We start from the raw sequence: 16,482 nt of genomic DNA, 5'->3' as shown, positions 1-16,482 counted from the left end.
GGACAAGTCCCTACAGTTCATTTGGCAGGATTTCAGGAGCGGTTTGCCATTTGCTCCTTCCTAGGGCTAAGAAAAAGTGACTGGCACAAGGTGAAACTTACAGTCTCCCAACTTCTAGCTTGATGCATTAACATTACACCAAACTAGCTCTACCATGTTACTAACCAATGTATAAACTTAGTCCAGAATATAAGTATTAGCAAATATTTCTCTGGGAACAAGGTTGTTTGTTCAGCATGTGACTGTGTAAAGAAAAGACATTCTAGCGTAATTCACACTGCAAGTACATAAAGTTACTTCTTTCACAATGGATTTTTGGCCCCCTATAGCATAGATTATTTTATTACATACATCCTGCTACCTGGAAGTTACATATTGTTACTTTGAAACAGAAGTACAATGAATTATAAAAAGAGATGTAGGACATTATGTTGTATCTCGACAAAAAACTGATAAAAAAAATCCTCCCACCCAAGATGTGTTATATTTCATTGAACGTTCATCAATTTTTAATATTCCTCAAAATGCCTATATTTTTCAAGAATCTCGATGTGCTTGGAAATTCTTGAAAATAAGGAATTCAATAACGAAGGATAAAACCTTTGTTATGAGATCTCTAAATCTCATTGATACTCAGCTCCAAAGGGCTCTGGAATAATAGATTATTTTCATCCTTTTCAACTGGAATTTGGGCTGGGTTATAGCACTGAAATCAGTCCTGCTTGTGGATGACCTTTGGAGGGCTTGGGGTGCGGGTGATGCATCCATCCTAGCTCCCCCGAGTCTCTCAGTGGTTTTTAAAGCCATCAACCATGGTATCCTTCTGGAATGGAATAAAGGATTAAAGGATTGGGGTGGGAGTCATGGTTCTTCTTTTTCCTCAGTGGCCAGTCCCAATCAATGTAAATAGTGGAGAAATCAAGCCCTATGCCCCTCTTATGTGGAGTGCTTCAGGGCTGTTATCTCTCTTCATATTCAATATGTACATGAAGCTGCTGAATGAGCTCATACTTAGTATCATAAGTATGCTGATGACACTCAGGTATACATCTCTACCTCGTTCAGATACTGACTCAATGGTTGAAGGTTGTGATGTTTTCTATAGGGAGGAACTGGTGGCAATGTAACCCTAGTGAGAGCAAATGGCTTCTTCATAACAATTCTGATGGATGTGACCAACAAATCAGTGGAGATGGTTCCTCCCATCAAATTTAAATCTGTAAAAAAATAATCAACAGCCTATATCAAGAAACTAAGAGCCAGTCTTATATGTTTCAGAAATTAGAAGGGGGGAGGGCTATTTCTTTTATCCTGGAAAACTTCATGTGTGACACAAAGCTCTGCCTTTTTCTCTTCTGACAGATCACTAAAATTGACAGCAGTTTTGGCTGTAGTCCTGGGAAGTGTTATATTACAGGCCTGACTGCTCCTGGGGTCCAAGTCACAGTCACTATGAAGGAAAACAACCAGTGACTTGAAGGGTAGGGCAGCAGTCAAAGGTGGTCAAAAAGAGGACAGATTTGTGGACCAACAAGATTTATGTCAGCAGAAAATGGAAAACACTACTGCCATATTGGATCAGAAAATGTCAACGTTATCTGGCCACAGGTATAACTTGGAAGGAAAGGAGGACCACATCATTAGATAGGACAAGTCTGAATCAACTGCTTAAAGGAAGATACTTCTATAAATGCTTCTATTTTCAGTGTTGCAAAATGTATTATAATATTTGGTTGCTTGATTTATAGAAAGGGATAGAGAGGAACAATTGCTGTAACTAAAAAATAATTATTTTGCAAAGAAAAATTGGTTCAAGACTTGTCCATTTGTTTGTAACTAAATTGTTATGATGTTGCTTACATATTAATTTAGAAAATCTAAGTTAGATTACATGATGTATTTTTTCTTCTCAAAAAACACACTTGATTTTTACCATTTTATATTGTGGTGAATGACTATCAGAAAAAGTGCCTTAATGCAGTTATTCACCATTTTTAAAGGATGAATCTTGGTTCATTCTTTGTTTAAAACAATGTTTAAAATTTGAGCAACTGCTTATATTTTTACAAGATGAAAGGCAGAAATATCCAATACATGTCCATTTTCCAGTCTTTTAAGAATCCATAATAAATATTCATAGCAAAATGAAAATAGAGAGCCTTCAGTGCTTGCTAGAGTTAATACAAACCCATTTCTACTGCATTGTTCTAAGAAGCTGGGCCATCTTCTTGGTAAAAGTAAAAACAGAAATAAATAGGAAATCAATCATAGGTTTTCTGTGTCAGTTTAAAGAAAGCCCAACTGAACTCAATGGTTCACTCTTGTAGAAGACTCTCATGTTTCACATTCGGAAATGTTCCTTTGTAATATATTCCATTAGAAAGACTTTTAAGAAAGATTTCTTAGTAGTGATCATAAGACCCAAATATGAAACAAACTTGACAGTCTCTATTGTCCATCGTATCTATATTCCACTTGGTGAGATGTTTGGAAGTCTTTGTTATAATCACTACCCCTGGGCTGGAGAACTTTGAAAAGTTGTGTGTATTAGAAAACTCTACCACTTCCTGAACTGTACACTCAAGATACATTATGACATTGTAGTAAGAATTTAATCTTGTAAACAACTTTTTCCTAATCAGATCAAATTCCATAATATCAAGAGACTAAGGCTGCTCCAAGTTTCATAAAAAACTGAGAACATGCCAAAAGAAGGCCCATCTTGGTCACTGAGGTACTTCATTCCTGAACATGGTCCTCAATGTCAAATCAGGATACTTGAGAGTTTTGAGCAATAATGCATACAAGCATCAATTCATATTTAGTGTAACTAGCTCAGTCATTATATATCTACAGTCCCCATTATTTCTCTGTTCCAATGAGTGATGCACATAAAATTGGATTTATCCAAAGTACTTACAAAAAATATATAATTCCTCCTTTATTCTACCTCCAGAAGCTCCCTTGGCTTCTTGCACCATTGTTAGGTTATAGAGATGACAGCAAGCAGGTCAAAGAATCCTTGATTAACTTGCATTTAGATTCTGCATATTGCTAAGCTGTAAACTGTGACTTGTAATAATTATGTAAGAAAAAGTGATACTTTTTAACTGAAAAAAAGTAGAAAATCTGAAAAGGATTTTTTCTTTATAGAAAAAGCGACATAAAAGAACTAGTCAAATTCAGATGCTGCATCATCTCTTTGGATGAACAATTCATTTTGAGCCTGCCACTAACCATGATACAGGAAAATCAAGCCAGACGGTTTCTGATAACCGAAATCAAAGGGAACATGAAGTTATTAAAAGTACTGTGAGTGACACACTGAAATCGAACACAGAGATTTTTTGCATTCTGGCAGAGATTAAAGGGAGCTAGGCAACACAGACAATAAAGGAACAGATAAGCATTATAGACACATCTGTAACTAGACCCTAGCAAATAGCAGCACTGAGATCCAAGACAAACTAATACATGAAACTTTTAGAATGTCAGTACAGCAACCCAAAAGACTGAGGAAAAAAAGGGGTTTTTCCCAGTACTTGAGCTATGTCTGCACAGAAGACATCACATGCAGACAGGATTCTGGGCCTACACACATTATCCTATTAAAATATTTTGCTAATATGCTTACTTTTCATAGAGTTTCAACTTTTGTTTTAAAGATTTCTGGGCTACTTCATGAAATCCTGCCGTATTGCAGAATATAAAGCAAAACAGAGAATCTGGGACCAAACAAGGCCATGTAGCTTCTCCAAACATTGCTGAATTTCCAATTCCCCAAAGCCTAACCAGTAAAAGACAAGGAAAAGGTTACCCATAATCATCAGATTATTTTGTTATTGTTGTAATCATGATGATTTGAATCATACTTTACTTGTTTTAGTTGTTTTCGAGTTTTATCTTAATTTAAGACACTCTGGAAAAATCTAGTCTTGAAGGCCAATATGTAAATGTAACGTAAATTAAATGCAAATGTAAATTAAATACCCTGATGTAACAATTATGAAAGCAGAGTTTTCATAATTAAAGAACATATAAATAAAAAGGCACATATTTACATGGTACCTTTTGACTGCAATAATCCCATTTTTGTAGCTGTACACTAAAGATCAGTCTATTAGTTTGCTAGGGACAAACAAATGAGTTATGGGCTCGAGCTAATAAGAGGCATTGATATAACATTGATATACAGACACTGCATCTTTAAGCAAACAAAGTTTGGCAATGCAGCACATAGAATTCCTAAATATGTACTTCTAGAAAGAATAAATGCAGCCTATTTTCTAATGCATGTACATCTTTCAATAGCATTCCATTTGCTGATTACTCCATCCAGCTCCCCAAATGGAGCAGTATCTAATCAAGGGTTTCTTTGGGCTTTTCCATGAGTTAGAAAGAGATCACACCGAAGCAGTTTTCATTCTGCTTCAGAATGTAACGTAACACAGGTGCTGTTTATATCGCCTTCACAAAAGCAGCTATCATTAAAGTTGCACATTAAGTACCACATACCCTCTTTAAAATCTGTACATCCATTTTCATGATGCTATGTTTCCAAGTATGTTCTTTGCTGTAGTGATATTTAATAGTTTTTAAATTGTACTCTACACTCTTCATGCACCTCAATCAAGATAATTTAATCTTTTAAGAATGCCCATGCAAATAAAGTAAGTGATAATACAAATACGTTTCTTTTAAAGTGAAGATTGGATTTTGACCAGCTTTTTAAAACCTGCTAATATTTTTCTGTCTTTTAAGTATGTTAAAATATATGTAATGACTTTCATTTATCTAACTTCCAAGTTATAGTCTTTACTTAAAAATGTAGCTGTCATAATGGAAACACTGTGGTATAATCTACATATTTATTTTTATATAAAAATTATAGAGAATATACAATACCATTAAAATGCAGAAATACCATTAGGACAATGATACTTGTGTGACATATTGAACGTCAAAATGTGGTTTGGCTTTGATTTTATGCAATGCACAAACCTATCACAATAACTAGTTTAGACCCACGGTTGATGACTTCATTTATTACACTGAGAAAATATCAATAAACAAATTCACAGATATAATGACTTGGTCCCCAAACTCTACCAGAAAATCTTGTTCTGCACACCAAAAGATCATTTTTTCCTCACTGGCTATCTTTATACACACAGGATTTTGTCAATATTGTATACCTTGCCAATACTTCCTTTATGACCCACAAAATGGAAGAAAAGAGAAAAAACTGTAAACAAGAGAACTTGCCAGATGTAGTCAAGGCTTCAACTTCCGTTCTTATATCCATTTTCATCCTCAATGCCCTGCACATGTTGTAGGCAAATGGCTTTAGCAGAAAAGCGGTTTGATTCTTATGGGAATTACAGAACGATTTAACTCCCTGATTTTTATGTAACTAATTTGAATGATGCCTGTATCTGCAATTAATCTTATGGCTGATTTCAGTCAAGATAAATGTGCTAATAGAAAAGCAAACCACTCATAGTCAGGAAGTGAAGAAATGGAATTGGTATTTTCAAAAACCTAATAATTTACATTGAAATGAGGAAGGAAGGAAGGAAGGAAGGAAGGAAGGAAGGAAGGAAGGAAGGAAGGAAGGAAGGAAGGAAGGAAGGAAGGAAGGAAGGAAGGAAGGAAGGAAGATACACTCCATGACATTTAAAAGAAGTCTTAGCAGGAGTCCCCAACACTGGGTCCACGGACTGCCACTGGTCCACGGCTCATTGGCAACTGGGCCGTGGAAGTGGCTGACAAGTGAGGGACATTCCACTTGTGCAAGCGGCATGCACACATGCAAAACTATCCCCTGCCCGCCTCTGCTGCTGGTATATGGAGCCGGAAAGTTTGGGGGACGGTGATATAAAGAAATTGGTAGAAGACAACTTATTTGCTTTTTCCATTTTCCTATTTTTATCTCACCAGACAATAATACATTTAATTCTGAGATTAGCAGATCCTCATGGAGTATCTATCTCGGGAGAAAAAAAGTTACCCTCAATACTACTACACGTCTCTATGTAAGTGCTTGTTGCATACATGACACCAAGTATACTTTATTTAATCTGTTCGTTGAATATTTCACAGGACTGCATGATGCTTTGGATTCAATTCCAAAAAGGTGCTTTTGGAGGATGTGGCCATTTTATCATCACACTTGTCTGTAAATCTTTAAAAATGTAGATAAACAGCATCAAGACACTGCAATACTCTGTTCTCTATTTTACAAAAACATGGATGATGATGATTACTCAGTCCACTTTATACAGGAACAGGCACAGCTGGAGTAGCAAATGAAACAGATAAAAAACATTCTGGTCCAAGACTGCCACCTGTGCCTCCAGGAAAAAAGCCAGATCCCAGATATTCTTGAACTAAAAACTGATTTATTCATGACAATGAAATTGCATTAGAATATGCAGGCTTCAGTTCACTTGAGCTGACCACCTTAATCACTTCCATTTTATCTCAATTCTCTTATACTTTTTCTTATCTACTTCCAAAGAAATGGTGTATTTTATGGTAAAAAAAATAGTTCCTGGATTAGATTAAAATTAAATTATGGAATTAGATGTAATTAATATTCAAATGACATCAGAATACAAATCCATTCTTTTAAAATGTCATGGAGATGTATCCAAAACAGATGAGGAAACAGATTTTTGAAACCCCAGGAACAAAATCCTAACTATAAAATAAAATTCCTAATAACTGCCATCAGGAAACAACTGATTAATATCTGTTTTTCTACTAATGCAATTAAATAATCCAATAATTAATTCATTTTATTTATTATTAATTTATTTCAAAACAGAAGAAATGTTTTGATAAGAGATTTCCCAAATAATTGTCCCTTTTTTCTTTTACAGTTCAGTGCAGATCAACTCATTAAGCACTGTTATGATGTGGCCTAGTTCTTTAAATTTTGACTGTGTGAATCTGTAATTTTAGTCAATCATTTCTGTTCATTAATTTGGTTTCATTTGTATAAACAATCTACACACTTTTACCAGCCATTAAAGACAGGTACACAACAGCATGATCTCCATCATGACATCATTGTGTCTGTATTGTTATTTTCATAGGTAGCCTATGGTTTCATATAGTTACAAAAATGCCAAGGCAATAAGAGTGAGAATAACAATTAATATGTATATATTATAGTAGTATACCATATAATTTCCTGAGTACATAGTCAGCAGTAGCAAAAGGAGAAAGCTAAGAATCCAAAAAATATACTACAGGTAGAGTACATTTATTAACTATCTAGGTCTAGGTTATAAATGATAAAGCAAAGGAACAAAAATAGTCTTGTTCACACATAACTCTAAACCATAATACCATTTATGTCTTGGTGTGGTATGTGAACCTGGCCACTAGGATACATTTAACAAGCCATGGCTTAACAGTTCTGGTTTAATATGTTGGAACTTTATCATTGTGTGTCTTTAAAAAGACTGTCCATCCACAATCTATTTTCTTAATCAGCTGAAGATTGTTGACTGAACACAGTTTTTACAGGCTTAGTCTTAAAGGTTACAGCAGAGGAGCAACAAAAAACACAATGAATGCTAAAAGTTGTGCTACATTGTTTTAAACAGAAAAGTAAAGAGATTCCAGGTATTCACTCCACTGCAAACCCAACTGGAGTGAATTAGAACTAAAACATAGCACAGATCTCACTTTCTTTCTCTAAGCTGCAGAGCGCATTTACAAAATTCAATTGATTCCGCAGGACCATCAATTTAGAAACATAGAAAACTGAAGGCAAAAAAAGACCTAGTAGTCCATGGATTCTGTCCTTTGAGGTATTTTAATGGGTATTTTTTTTTGTCAGATGATGGACATTTGTTTATCCTGAGAATGTTTAAATTCAGTTCCTGATGATTGACCCATTGCCTCCGCTGGAAGTTGGTTCCAAATCTCCATTACTCTTTCTTTGAAGTAATACTTTTTAACATTTTTGAACTTCCCTCCTTGTCAGTATGAGGTTATGCCCTTGTGTTCTTGATTTTTGCTTAATACTTTATTGAAAATACTGCTTTCTAGAATCTTATTCACATTCTTAATACATTTAAAGGTTTCAATCATGTCTCCCCTTTCCCTTCTGTCCTTCAGGCTATACATATTCAGTTTCTCTGAACTCTAATATGCTTTTGCCCATCAGACCTTGTACCTTTTGTTGTCTGTCTCTGGATCTGCCCAATCTTATCTGTGTCTTTCTTTAAGTGAGGTCTCCAGAACTGGGCACAGTATTCCAAATGGGGTCTGACTAAAACTCTATATCAGCGGTTCTCAACCTATGGGTCGCGACCCCATTTGGGGTCGATCATCCATTTCACGGGGGTCGCCAAGCAAGGCTGTCCGCCATTTTTTTGTCCGCCATTTTTTTCCCCTTTTCCGGCGGGTGCCTTACCTCCCTTGGGCTGGGCCAGCTGGTGATCAGCCTGCTCCGTCTCTGCCGCTTGCCAGCTACACCTCGGCCGGCGCAGGGGGCAGAACCACGCATGCGCGGCGCTCCCAGGCAGGGAAAGTCCTCAACTTACGACTGGTTGGGTAGTCCTCGACTTACAACCGGTTGTGGGTCGCGGCATTAAAAAGGTTGAGAACCACTGCTCTATATAGTGGTGATCCTCTAATGCTGCACCCCAGAATTATTTTTTTTTGTAATTTCTATATACTATATAGAAAGGAGTCTAAAAGTCTAAACATCAGGCTATTACTGTCATAAATTCGCACAAAAGATCATCAACACAAAACCTAACATCATAATCCTTCAGTTCAATTCTACACTTTGACCGAAACAACTGTGAGAGCTGTTTACTATTGGGACTTGTTTCAAGGGGGGGGCATATAAAAACTGACTGTTTGGTGTGACTGTGGACTCCATTAGGTTTCAGGATGGTTATTTTCACAGAAAATTGAATTGTTGTTGCTCTGTTGTTGCCACTGGGAACATTAAACACCATTCTGTAATAATTATTGTCATTATAATAGAACTTTCACTTCTTCTCATGCAGAGTTAGAAAACAGATGACATGGCATCTACTAGAGTCAACTTTCAGGCCTCAGTCAAGTGAAACATCCAACCCTGTTGTGTACACCACTGACCACAACAAAGGCTGTGGTTTCTCCCACACTTGCTTTAAATAGATTTAAATTAATGCTATTCATCATTGGGTGAAAAAAAAGGAGAAATATAAAAGTAGAGTAACTTAAGAAAGACCGGCCTAGCCAGGACATTGGGCAATGTTTATACTATTATGCTGGCTTCATAGCTATAAAAGCAATGGATTCTATTCAAAAGCTTTTCTTAATGTTACATTAGGAACCTTCTTTTCTTTTTTCTTTTCTTTTCTTTTATTAGTTTTATTCATTTATAACATAAAATGTGAAAATACAAAAGCAAATAGCAAGAGACAACAGTAGAGAANGAGAAAGGGAAAACAAAAAAGATGTGACGAAAGAGAGGGGAAGAAACAAAAGGCATTGACTTCTGACTCTTCCTGTTGCAGTAAAATCAGACATTAAAATCAAATCTCAACTTTTTACATTTCTATAGTAGAATGCACTAGCCATTTCTGTATCGGCAAATCAGTCTAATCAGTAAAACCCAAAATCATAATATCATTTTTTCCACCTCAAGCACAAAGTCCAGAAGCGGTTTTCAAGTAGAAACAAAAGTACTTATGTTCTTTTTCTTTTATTTGCACAGTCAAATTTGGCCATCTCTCCTAGCAGAGACTAGGAACCTTCTTTTCTGACTGATTGGGTCCATCTGCTATTTCAGGATACAGGAAACAGCATTTAAATCATGTGATATTTCTTTTCTGAAAACACCTGGGAGAATTCTAAGAAATATTAAAGCCCTAGCATACTGCCTAGCTTTATTTGTTTCTGTTTTGGAGAAAGCTTAGCCCCATGACTGAATAGGTGCCAACAGTTCATGATATAGCAAATACTCCTAAGTTCCACTACTGTTAGGGTTCAAATTAGAATGAATGCTTACCATCTCAATTACAGCACCAGGGAAATTGCAGTTGTCCTCATCTAAATCCTGCTTCTGTCAAGTACAATCACTCACTGCTAACAGTAGAAACAGAATCCTCTGCTTGCCAGAATAGAAAATATTCTTTTCTATGCAGTTTTAGATCAAGTGTTGCAACCTGGAGTTGAATATAAAATCTTTTGGCAGTTAAGATTAAAAACCATGCAAATATTTATAGGTGACTCTCCCAAGTCGAAGGGTAGACCTTGCAGAATTCCATTCTGAGCATGTGAAACTTGAAGGAAGGGCATTATCACGGCAAACCATTGACAGAATTTTGTACAACACTAATTCTCACAGGAGAGACAAGAGTCAGAAGTATGAGAGATCAGATCATAAGCATTTTAGCTAAGAGACTAAGTTAATTCATCACAAAAACTTTGTGAGTGCAAGAATCAAGACTGGCTGAAGTGTTAATAAAGTAAATAGCTCTTCTATAATTTTATCCTACAGCTGTTTTCAGATCTCAAGTTGGCGGAGATGTAGGGACAAGTTACCTTTAAGTCTCTTTGGGGAGACGATTCTCTAGTATCAGACTCTGCTGAAGTGCTAAACTGCTAAAATCTTCATATCCTCCCACCAATATCAATAAAATGTTGGAAAACTATGGTCCAAACTAGAGTTAAGTGTAATATAAAAAGCATCTTGCAGCATCAACATGCTCTATAGGTACAGTTTGCATTGGTATAAATGTAACTGAACAAAATGCCTTGGAAAAGGTTTACAATCCTTCTGCTACAATTCATTGCTTTTAATACAACTCAGAAAAATATGGATACCCTGCTGCCTCACTCATATTAGGATTCCTTATGTACACGGTAAAGCATAATTAGCCGAATATGTAACGTGCACAGATATATCCCTATCACAAGGGCAGGTAGGTTTTCTGCAGGAACCAAAACATTCTGCACGTACAACTTTGATTTACAATTGCTTTCCAACTATGCAGAAGATACAAGCACCTCTGCTCACCTGCTCATCAGAATATATTGAGATTTGCTTGCCTAGAACTTATCATATTTGTCTGACTGTCATATTTAAAATCATGCTCCCTGATGATTTATTCATTTAGTGTACACAAGAATCCAAACAGTGTTGGATACCCAAACAATTTAAGTTCTGATACAGACCATCAAAATTACTTGAATCTAAATCCATTATGGCATCTGGTTCAGATATTGTGAATAAAGCATATTTAATGTTATTTAATGCTTAAATTTAATGCTTAAATTTAAAATGAAATTAATTATCTTTACTATGAGTCACTTACAATTCTGAAAGAAATTTCCAATCCATTTAAGGAGAAACTAGAAACCTCTGTGATCTTATACCTGCTTTTTATTAGTATAGAGCAGGTTCTCAGTCTGTTACCTTGGCCATCTGGTTCATCAGCAAATCATGGATAACTGTACTATCATTTGAAAGAACAGCAATAATAACTAGAAAACCTAGGAAAATGCAACCTGATATAAGCAGGTTTTCATTTTATTTATAGTAAATAATATCTTGAACAAGAAAAAGAAATTATTATTTAAAAAGTTAAATAATTAAGAAAAATTCTCAGTCCTACACTGATGTAGAAATAATGTGATAAAATAATATATATTTTTTTCCTGGAAAGTATCATGGACTACAAAGACTTGTAATTATTTTGTTTGCAACTTCCTATACAAGTATACCTGCAGAAATGCTGCTGCAAAATACAAAATGATCTAAGATCAGGATGAATACAATGAGTATAATTTATATCAGAGGAGTACATTATAAAATTACAAAGCCCAAGTCCTATAACAGTATCCAATATATTTTATTATTGAATACATATCAGCTTATTTAAGATTAAAGACATGATCCCATCTCTACTAGACACTGATTTATTTCCAGAACAAAATACCTTTTCACCATTATCAAAATTAAATTGGCTTCGTAGCTAGTTTTGATTCAGTACTTAATAGCATTAAAATCTATATAAAACAACCTAATTCAAATGTAAAAGGCCTAGCTTTTTCAATATAGAGTTTATCATTTTAAAAAATTCCTCCTGAAGTTTTTTAACTATTTTTTTTTTCAAATACAGATTGCATTCTTTAATAAATAAATTCACTATGGAATAAGGATATGGAGTTTACTTCAGAGTAAAAATGAATAGGCTTGTGCTGTTAAAAGTCATATCCAAAACAAACAATAGACAAAGCCGTGGACTATTGTGTGGCCAACAGGACACAGCTTTGCCTGCAGGAAAAAGGCTAAAAAGAAAAAAAAAAGGAGAAAAGAAACCCACACAGAAAATCTTTAAACTTTTTCACTGAACCCAATACTTGAGCTAAGAATCACTTTTAACAATGTGATCATGTTAGCTGCCGCAGTAAAAAACAAGGAAGTTCTTGCTTGAGTGCCTCCTAATGAACAAAGGTTAACTTTATCACAAAGGTCAAATGCCTGGTGGCGAAGGTTGTGACCCCAACAACTTAAATGGTGACCTTGCCACGTGCCTAGTATATGGGAGATTCTGATACAGATCATCTGGTAAAAGACTGGTCATAAATTTCCTGGAGACTTATACTCCCACAAAGAAATACAGTTTGCCACAGTCATTTCCAACTTGTCATTTGAAGCAGAATTAAAAGAATACAGATATAGATACAGATCCCTTTTTTAATGAAGGTTCACAAGAATCAGCTTTCCCCCCCCCTCAGTACTGTAAAATCAGAACAACATCTTGAGACCTCCAAGCGAATGACTTAGTACTCAGGTTTTTTTTTAATATAAGGAAAATATTTTTTATTACAAAATTGCATTTACTTGTTACTACATAGGACCAATATTTCTTGTGATTTAGCCTACTTTGAATAGGACAAGGTGGCTAAATAATTTTAAAAGTTAAGACTAAACTAGACTAAAAAAAGAAAAATGAAGAAAAACAGAGATTTTAAATCAACAGTGAACTTTTAAAAGTGAACTTTTAAAAAGGACAGCTTGTCTAGTATGGGTTGAGCATTAAATTACCCCAGAAGAGTATAAAGTAATAGTAATAATATATGAAGTGAAGATATTGCAATAGTTTTAGTACACATGTGAGAAAAATCTTACACAATGTGAATTTCTGTTCATTTCTGATAACTTCTGACAAAGTTTTATCACATAAAAATGTTGAGGATTTCTGAATTGCTCTTCAATTATCACTGCACGTAAGCTGATTTTTGTGTTATTTCTTCATTTTATACTGGCAAATTCCTTACTATAATTAATAGGTTATCACCATTTGGAAACATCTGACAACAATGGATGTCTAAGACTTGTGTTAGTGTTCGCATCTGATGTAAACTGTAAACTGTCACATACATGTGAGTTGGGTGGCTCTACAAATTTAATAAATTAAATAAATAAAAAATAATTAAATAAATGCTGGTTTCATTACTACAGCTATCCAAGGGCAGTTAGCGAGAACCTCACTGGTATTCTGGGGTGACAAAGGATTCTGGGAAATATAAGAATAAAGCAGATGTCAAATACAATCTTTCTTCCTCGTTCACAAATAATGAATGCTGCCAGTGATATCTTGCATATAAAGATAATAGGAATGCCCTTCATTCTTTACAGGTGATTACTGAAATATTTTCCAAAACATGGCATAAAACATGTGATACAATACATACATGTAATAAACCCATAATAATGCACACTTTAAAAGCAATACAAATCTATTTTTATTTATAAACAAAACTACAAGTACCACCTGTATTTTATATAAAAGCACTGCTGAACTCAAATGAATTAAGTTTTAAACGAATTATATGGTTGAATACCTTTAGTTGGTTTTCAAAACAATTGAAAAGGTATTCAAAATGAGATTTGGTACTCTTCAGTGATAGCAAAGCAGAAGAGTAGTAATTAAAATATAACAATATGCTCTTAACATTTATAATGACAGCAAGGGGTTATATTTGGCCTACTTGCATTCATTGGTTTTTTTTTCCACTTTGTGCATTTTATTTTTTCTAATAATATTATAGAATGGTTATAGTTTTAGAAAAGTTTTTATAGCTGTTTAGCTTTTTTGCAATGTTAGTGATTAACAACTTTAAATAACTAAAGTAAGAAAGAAATAGCATTTAACAAATACTTTCAATGAAATATCATGGATCCTTTAAAAATCAATTTAAAATTTGCATTATACAACAACAAATGTGCAAAAAGAGTTTGCAATATGCCCTTAACACCAAATTTATTAAACGTTTGTATTTTTAAATCTGTTCTTAATTCATGATTTTTTCCACTCGGCACACTATATATAGCTATGAACTCTCACAGAGGCCACAATCTATTATAAACATTTGCACTTAATAAAACCCAGTCATTATTACACACAAAACAGAGATCCCAAATAAAAGTCATTGACTTACAGTATTGTTTTTTTTAAAATCATCTCTTTCTCAATATTTTCAGAGGCTTCATTAGTCAAAAGTGCATAATAGTTCATATTCAGAGCACACCACTCTGTGTGATTCCATAGCACAAAACCAAAAATTTAACTGCATATACCAATTATCACAGTAACACTAATACATATAAAGCTGTTAAGAGACACAGGCAACTTCACTTTTGTACAAAACCACTTAAAAGCTAACAATATGCCTCACATTTAAAAAGGCTGCATACAAACACAGATGTATGCATTTAACAAATTGAAAAACCTATGTCTTTTCTTTTCCACATCTGAAATAAACTGAACTCTTAGAAAAACTAAATTACAATGAGTTGCTTAGAAATATCACTCTGGTGCTTATGTTAGCCTCCAAAAGTCGTAAGATAACAAACTTCCTCAAAGCAGGCTACAGAAAAATGTATCGTTTTGCATTAAGAAAAAAAAATGCATATATCCATTTTCCAACATGCAGCACTGTAAAATTAATAAACCATACTTTAAAATCAATAATATTCTATTTATATAGAGCAATTACTAAGAATGTCTTTTAATTTTTCTTCCTTCATTAAGCAGAAATTTCTTTAATCTATAGCTATATATACCAGCTGGTAAGGCCTCCGTCTTTGTACACTTCTTTTTAGGTATGCTAACCAATTAAACACTTGGCTTATATCATAAATATTGTTTTCATTTCTTTTCTTCATGGCCAAATTTACATCAAATGAAAAAATAATTCTAAAAAATGCACAACATTCTAGTGACAAGCATTTTCGAAAGGCATTCTAATAAAGATGCTTTAGGTACACTGCACATTAGGCCTATAGTGAAAGACACCACTCTTCCCACAATCACTTTTTTTTTTAACAATGTTGCAGTTTTACACAATCTATAGTTTCTCTGCTTCTGAGGACATCTGGACCACCACCAGAGACACAGTGCAAAGCAACACAGTTTAATTAACTTACATGGTCAGGTGCAAGCACGCCTCGCACTGGAATAACCATTCGGTTAAATCCTTGCACAACAAACGTATTCAACAGTGGACAATGTTAAATATAGGGACTTACCTGCCGCGTGCACAAAGTATGCCAAATATAAATCGAGTTCCTTAACAGAAACCCCTATGTGATGGGGCTGTACACACAGCCCTGGATTTGAGCACTGTGGGGACTTTACAAGGCGTTCGCCATCAGTACTTTCGAGCGGAATACCTTTAAATAAAATCACCATAACAAGGTCCAGCCTCCAGACCTTATCTGCCTGCCGTAAACAGTCAATTCTTCTCATTTTGCCCTTCTGGTCTGGATTGGAAAGAACACAACAAGGAGGTTTTTTTCCTGTCACAGTTAGAACAAAATCTTCCCGATACTCAGGCCTGATGTCTTTCCGAAGCTTTGCCAAAAGTCTGGATGCCCATTTCTGTTTAACCTCAGGTTTTTCGCTTAGCAATTCGTCCTTCACCGCTCTTTCTTCTTCTTTTGACATGCGCTTTTCGTGTTTTTTAAAGTATTTTCGCTTTCGAGCTTGTAAGTTGAACCATGTGTACGCAAATGCTCGGACATGGGGAAGAAGTGCTTCAATGAAGGGATGAAATTCATCCTGAAAATAATCAAAGTGGGAAAAAAATTACCACAAGGAAAGCTGAGGTGTGAAGGGTTTGTTGTTTTCTGAACTGGTGACTGTAACTTATAACTAGGCCAATAACAGAACAACACCTACATTATGTACAGACATAAAACATTTCTACATCGTGATAAAACAAGAAAATCTCTAAAATATATCATGCAATCAACTTTCTGCTGTTACTCAGTCCCAGACACTAAGTGCTGAAAATATTTTGCCATAGCAGTGTGAATCGCATTTGCTAAAACAAGAAAATTCAATACAATTCATGGCACTGACTTTGCAGCAAATGTTATTTTGGGTCAGAAAGGTGAGACTCTAAGCTTTAAACAGCTGACTTTACAATAGTTCAATGTAAGTCAACAAGGTA

At 34.8% G+C, this 16,482-nt stretch overlaps 1 pseudogene; it reads right to left on the bottom strand.

Annotated features, from left to right (window-relative positions):
- Positions 1-14,946: 14,946 nt before the first annotated feature.
- LOC107287070 lies at positions 14,947-16,091 on the bottom strand (annotated as a pseudogene).
- Between the last annotated feature and the right edge of the window lie 391 nt (positions 16,092-16,482).

Source organism: Protobothrops mucrosquamatus, unplaced genomic scaffold (genome assembly GCF_001527695.2).
Source record: "Protobothrops mucrosquamatus isolate PMUCROS unplaced genomic scaffold, P.Mucros_1.0 scaffold347, whole genome shotgun sequence".
NCBI lineage: Eukaryota > Metazoa > Chordata > Lepidosauria > Squamata > Viperidae > Protobothrops > Protobothrops mucrosquamatus.
Note: the sequence above shows the minus strand (reverse complement) of the source record. Positions and strands in the feature narration are given on the sequence as shown.